Raw genomic sequence first — 6,129 nt, 5'->3', positions numbered from 1 at the left:
CATGCTGCACTAATGCCTCCTGAGAGGTCGCACAAATGTGGTGCATTAACCAAAGCCAAGCAAGTCGTCTGTAATGTGACAGGAATGTTTCAGACTAGTGGCTGTGATGTGTAATTACGCTCCTGCACAAGTACACGTCACCAGTATTTTTAAGTAACGACCAAACCCTGGTATTAGCAACTGTATTTGTGCATATACAGTACTTTATATGTACATACAGTATATATAAATATACACATTATACCTTTACATACTGTATATTATAAACATACACATACATACATAAACATATATTTACATATACACATATGTATGTCTATGTACATATATACATGTATAAATATATACTTGTATATATTTTTTTATGAATATAAAATATATAAATATATTTATGTATACATGTATGTATGTATATATTTATATATACATGTTTGTATGTATATATTTATGTATACATGTTTGTATGTATATATTTATATATACATGTATGTATATATTTTATAAACTAGGTCCTATATCGACGGTTCAACAGAACGGTCGTCTGGTTGGGAAATCGACCGGTTTCACCATTTTAGCCCACGTTCATCCATAAATATATAAATAAATACAGGCTAGAATAAAAGTTCAAGTGCATTAATGAAATATAGATAAAGGTTTTTAAATATTACCAACTGTTTTTTCACATTGTTACGGAACAAAAAACAAATCTTTACTCTACTTTACCCTCTATACTAAACAGTTTGAAACCTGACTGTCAATCAGTCTGCCCCCCCCGACCTCCCGACCCCACACTCTTAGGTTTTACATCCAAAGGTCTCATCAGCATGAGAATTTAAAAGTACACCTTTGAAAATCAGTTCTCATGTAAAAAAACAGTTAATAATTTTTACAGTTAAAAATTCGAAGCATTCTTTCCATAAAACTGTATCAAAACACAAACGTCTTTTTTTTCCATCAACGTTCCACTGCAGTCAGACACGATGCTGCATTTATTTGCTGTCTATACTGTATTGAAGTCTGCACCGAAGTGAAACACCATCTAATTTCAGCCAGTGTGTGTGTGTGTGTGTGTGTGTGCCTGCTTTATATTCTATCTGTGGACAGAACGCTCCGTCAGCACTATGATAGCATCTACTGAGCACAGAGAGAAGATTTGAAGCACAGTGAACTGAGCCTCGTGACCGAGAGGGAGACATTTTTTCTGCTGATTGATCCGTCACTTACTCAGTTTTAAGACTTAGAGAACATCATTAAAGCCCCACTCTGTACAATGAGAAGTTTCAGAATTCAATCGCAACCCGCTTGAGCACAGCGCTGATCGTATCCTGTCAGAACAAGTGAGGCGTCAATTCAGATGACGTCAAAAAAAATTTCTTCTTTTCAAATATAGTGTAGCCTGACGGTTATCCTTTTGGTGGTTTTGGTTGGTTTTCACATTATCTGTGAACAGGCTAGGTCACACAGTGCTAAAGCTAAAGGCTAAAGCAGCATTTTTTCAGCCAAGATTCAGGCTTAAATAACGTAAACAAAGCCGAGGTTTTTTTCCCAAATCTACAAAGATACGTCTTTACTCTAGCACGTTTAGATCAAATCTACAAAGATACGTCTTTACTCTGGCACGTTTAGATAACGGTTGTAAGTAGCTATGGAACAGGTGTTGTTGTTGTTGTTAGCCATGTTATGGGGCTGAAGCCCACAGAGCCCAGGAATCTGAATGGCACATATTGAAAATGAAACTTTAGCCCTGGTTATGCTAGCATTTTCAACCGTGATGCGACATTAAAAGAGTGTAAATGCACAAACGCAAAAATATCCGTCAAATCCCTTATCGTAGGTGGTCATATACCGTGTTACTTGAACTAAACATATTACAAAACTAGGTGGCGCTCTCTCGTGCGTCTTTGTATAAACTGCTAACTACCTGTCAGTATTTTCAGTTTGTATCATCCGTTAACAACGCATTTAATTATTTTAAAGTCACGTGGGACAAAAAATGCTGAATAAATAAATAAATAAAAACATAAAAATGAATCGCTCTATTGTAACTTTATTACGTCTCTGTTCAATGAGCTCGGACTATTCCAGTGTCTCGGTGTTCGCTGGTCATTTTCATGCTGCAGCTCCTCCGTTCTAATGATTTATGATGCAGCGAGGTTAGCCCACTGCTTTGTTTTAATGACGGAGGGCCTGGGAGAAAACAGCAGTAAAAGTCTACACACTATTTATTTTACCAGCACAAACACGCACACACCAGTCATAAAACCAAAACAAAACACTGAGAAACGTATAAACATATACACCAGGCGTGAATAAAGGCGACTTAAGGCCATCTATAAACGCCATAAAGGACAGGAAGTGAAATGGATTTGATAAACAAACATTATTTATGTCCAAACTCCTCGATTTCCATGAACTGAGGAAAATCATTTGATTCATATTTTCTGTTTAATTCGCCTGGAGCAAAACCCAGGGGTCAAGAGGTCACGGTGGGGTCACACTCACAGTCCTGGGTGAGTGAGGTCTTTTAACCCTTTAGACCCTGAACTGCATGTTTTTAGACCATTAGTTGAAGGTAGGGGCTCCGACCGTTGGCCTTGTTGCAGTAAGGCATGAATACTAATCACTCCTCCACTGTGTGGCCATACATTTAATAAAGACTTTTTTTTTTTAAATAAAAATTTGTCATTTGTCATTTCATATGTCGACAGATTTTAATCATGGTGAATGTGTTTTTAAAGTAACGTCACATGAACTTTCTTCATATAAACATATATTAAATGACATATTTACTGTATGTATATATTATTTATGAACTTTTTTATTAATTTTTTAAGTATAAACATTTCCTTTGAGTCGACTAGTGGCCATACATTTAATAAAGACTTTTTTAAAAAAAAAATAAAAATTTGTCATTTGTTATTTCATTTGTCGACATGTGATTTTTAGCAAAAACTTAACAAAAAAAAATAGTTAAAAATTTTTAAGATGAAAACCCAAAGAAAAACAAAAAGATTAGGTGTAAATGTATCGTTTGATTGGTCAACTAATAACAACGAGACACCGTCAGCAGTGACGATATATATGGAAACTAAAATGTACAAATTGAGCCAATCAGAGCTGTGCTTGTTACTTAGAAGGCGGGAAATGTAAACTGAGTTTTAATCATGGTGAATGTGTTTTTAAAGTAACGTCACATGAACTAATTCTCTTTCTTCATATAACCATATATTAAATGACAATATATTTACTGTATGTATATAATATTTATGAACTTTTTAATTAATTTTTTTAAGTATAAAAATGTTACACATTTCCTTTAGGTCGACTACATCTTACTTAAGCTCAGTCAACTGAGATAATTGAGATATTTCTTTGAGGAAAACGGTTTTAAATTCAAAACGTTTTATTGAAATAATGTTGTAGCAACAGGGTAAAAAAAAAAACAGCACTGGCTCCTGTTGCACTCCCTCCCTATATATATATGTGAATCAGTCATGTGGTTTCACTCTGTCACAGCAGTAATAATTCTATAAATGTTTAACAGCAGAAGCACAAACAGGCCAAGCTCTTAATCATGTTTCTATTAATGATTAAGATTTCTGTTCCATTAATAACAGAGTGGGATATACTTCTAAATACATCAATGACCACAGTAAAGAAATATGTTCCTGTCATTAAAACCTATAAATATTTACAAACGCCTTCTGAAAAAAAAAAAAAAAAAATGTTGAGGCCTCTGCTGGCCTTCCATCATTTTTGGAAATCTTAGCGTCTAAATGCCAAACCTGAGGCTGGTTTAAAATGTGACACGTGTTTGTGGTTTGTTTATATTTGACATCAAATATTAATGGAGTAATGAGTGAAATATCAAATACTTTCATAAGAGTAGACAGCGTGGAATAGTGTTAAATGTAAATACTTCGCACAGGTTTTATCGGCCGCTGGACTCGGTTTAATAGAATCATTAATAATTAAAAAAAAAAAACAGTGACAAATCCATTACCAGGAGCAGAGTCTATGGTGAAACACCATGATTTGTCACCTGCACCAGAAGATCTATTGGCATTTTCACAAGATCACAAAAATCAATCACATACACAGACGGAGAAAAGACGTGACAGATGAAAAGATAGATGAAGTCGGAAAGACGACAGGAAACAAAAGGTCACGCAAACGTTTTCATGTTCTCTGGAAGAGTCCTGCTACAGACACCAGAGCTAACGTTAGCTACAACAGTCCTGCTACAGACACCAGAGCTAACGTTAGCTACAACAGTCCTGGTACAGACACCAGAGCTAACGTTAGCTACAGAGGTCAGGGTTCAGAGACAGTCTCCAATAACATTAGCTACAACAGTCCTGCTACAGACACCAGAGCTAACGTTAGCTACAGAGGTCAGGGTTCAGAGACAGCCTCCAAATGTTGAATATATTTTCTGTATCTTTACTGTGAGTTTGTTGTTCTCTGTGAATGTGAATTTGTTCTTTAACGTCACCAATAATTAGGACCCAATCAAAGGAGAGGACGGCCTCGATGCACAGGTTACACAAACAAAGGGACGACCTTTGAAACAAGTGAAGATTTCCTCTCATTTCTTCACACGCCGTTCGTAAATGTCAATAAGGCTGAAAACGCAACACTTTGATTGATCTGACGGTTGAGGAAAAGGCTGCGTTCCGTTTACAGATTCCTCCTTCAGCCTCTTCAACGGAGGTTGAAAAGTGTGACTTACTCTGCGTGTGTGTGTGTGTGTGTGTGTCCTGCTGTTGCTGATCAATGAAACGCACAATAGGTTTTCTTTGAAGCTTCACAAATGTCAGAGTTACAGACGACTGTCTGCTCTCCTTCAGGGCAGAAGATGTACTTTCAATTCATTCAACAAGTACTGTGATAGTACTGTGATAGTACTGTCACAGTACTGTGATAGTACTGTCACAGTACTATCACAGTACTGTGACAGTACTGTCACAGTACTGTGATAGTACATGGACAGTTTCAGACCAGGATGATAAGTCATTAACAGACTCAGTATTAGGCGACGCTCACACCAAAAGCCATAGACGCGACTCGAGCAGCAGCTTCACTAACGCGACGTGAAAGATTCGAATGACGCGATCTGAGGCTCTGAAAATGAAGTTGGAAAAATTTTACTTTTCAGGCGATGCAACATCCAATCAGCGACAAGTTCGTCATCCTAAAATCAAGCAGAGAAGTTTGTGCGTCTAGTGTCAAAGTCAAGGCCCGGGGGCCAAATGCAGCGCACCAAGTCATTCTGTACGGCCCACGGGAATCTAAAAAAAAATTCATATTTAATAAAATCTAATGATCTAAACTAAAAAAGATCTAGCAGCGCGATACAGGCATTTTAAGCTTTTTTTTTTTTCGCCTTTGGAGAATGTAAATATATATTGTTTCTTGAAATGTTGAATTGTTTTTGTTGTGCTTTTTAGATTACAGATTAGATCCAACCTTGTTGGTCACACACTTCTTAAAAAAATGAAATGTGAACCAGAGGTACACGACGAGAGAGGAAACGTCTCTTTGTTAAAGCTGCGATCGTTTCCTCGGCGTTCAAACCCTCCGTCTCTCACCGCTGACAACTGACAGCACTCAGACCACATTCAATAACAGTAGGAGAAACCAACGTGGGAAACGGAGCTTAATATTGATGGATGATGACGACAGGGACTTGTAATCTTTTTCCTTCCACACGAGCGTGGACTCCCCAGCGTCTGGTTGGAGACCGCAGCACCGGACGCAGGTCGATACATTATCTCTGTCTCCCCGTGTCTTTGTTTTACTAGGCTGCTAATGCAGGCGTGGGCACACACACACACACACACTCACACACACACACTCACACACACTCACACACACACACACACACACTCAGTGGATGATTGCAAGTCAGAAAAACAGTTGAATCAGAGTGAGTTATCGTCCATCAGTCGCTGAAACAAAACTGTTCCCAGGATTTTAGTCATCTTCACGATTCTGTGACGTTCTCACTCACTTTCTGTTTTTGTAGTAAATATTTATTTCTCTCACTCCCCCCCCCGCCTGGTCCTCCCTGCCACAGTCTGTCCAGGTAATCATCTCTGCTGTCACCAGCCTCCCTTCCACGACGCC

The 6,129-nt window shown here is 37.8% G+C and overlaps 1 protein-coding gene across 6 annotated transcripts in view; it reads right to left on the bottom strand.

The window, feature by feature from the left end:
• Window positions 1–6,129, bottom strand: part of pard3bb (par-3 family cell polarity regulator beta b) — a 119,087-nt gene that overhangs the window by 29,698 nt on the left and 83,260 nt on the right. The gene's annotated exons all lie outside the window — the stretch shown is intronic.

Source organism: Cynoglossus semilaevis, chromosome 16, assembly GCF_000523025.1.
Source record: "Cynoglossus semilaevis isolate Cse_v1.0 chromosome 16, Cse_v1.0, whole genome shotgun sequence".
Classification (NCBI taxonomy): domain Eukaryota; kingdom Metazoa; phylum Chordata; class Actinopteri; order Pleuronectiformes; family Cynoglossidae; genus Cynoglossus; species Cynoglossus semilaevis.
Note: the sequence above shows the minus strand (reverse complement) of the source record. Positions and strands in the feature narration are given on the sequence as shown.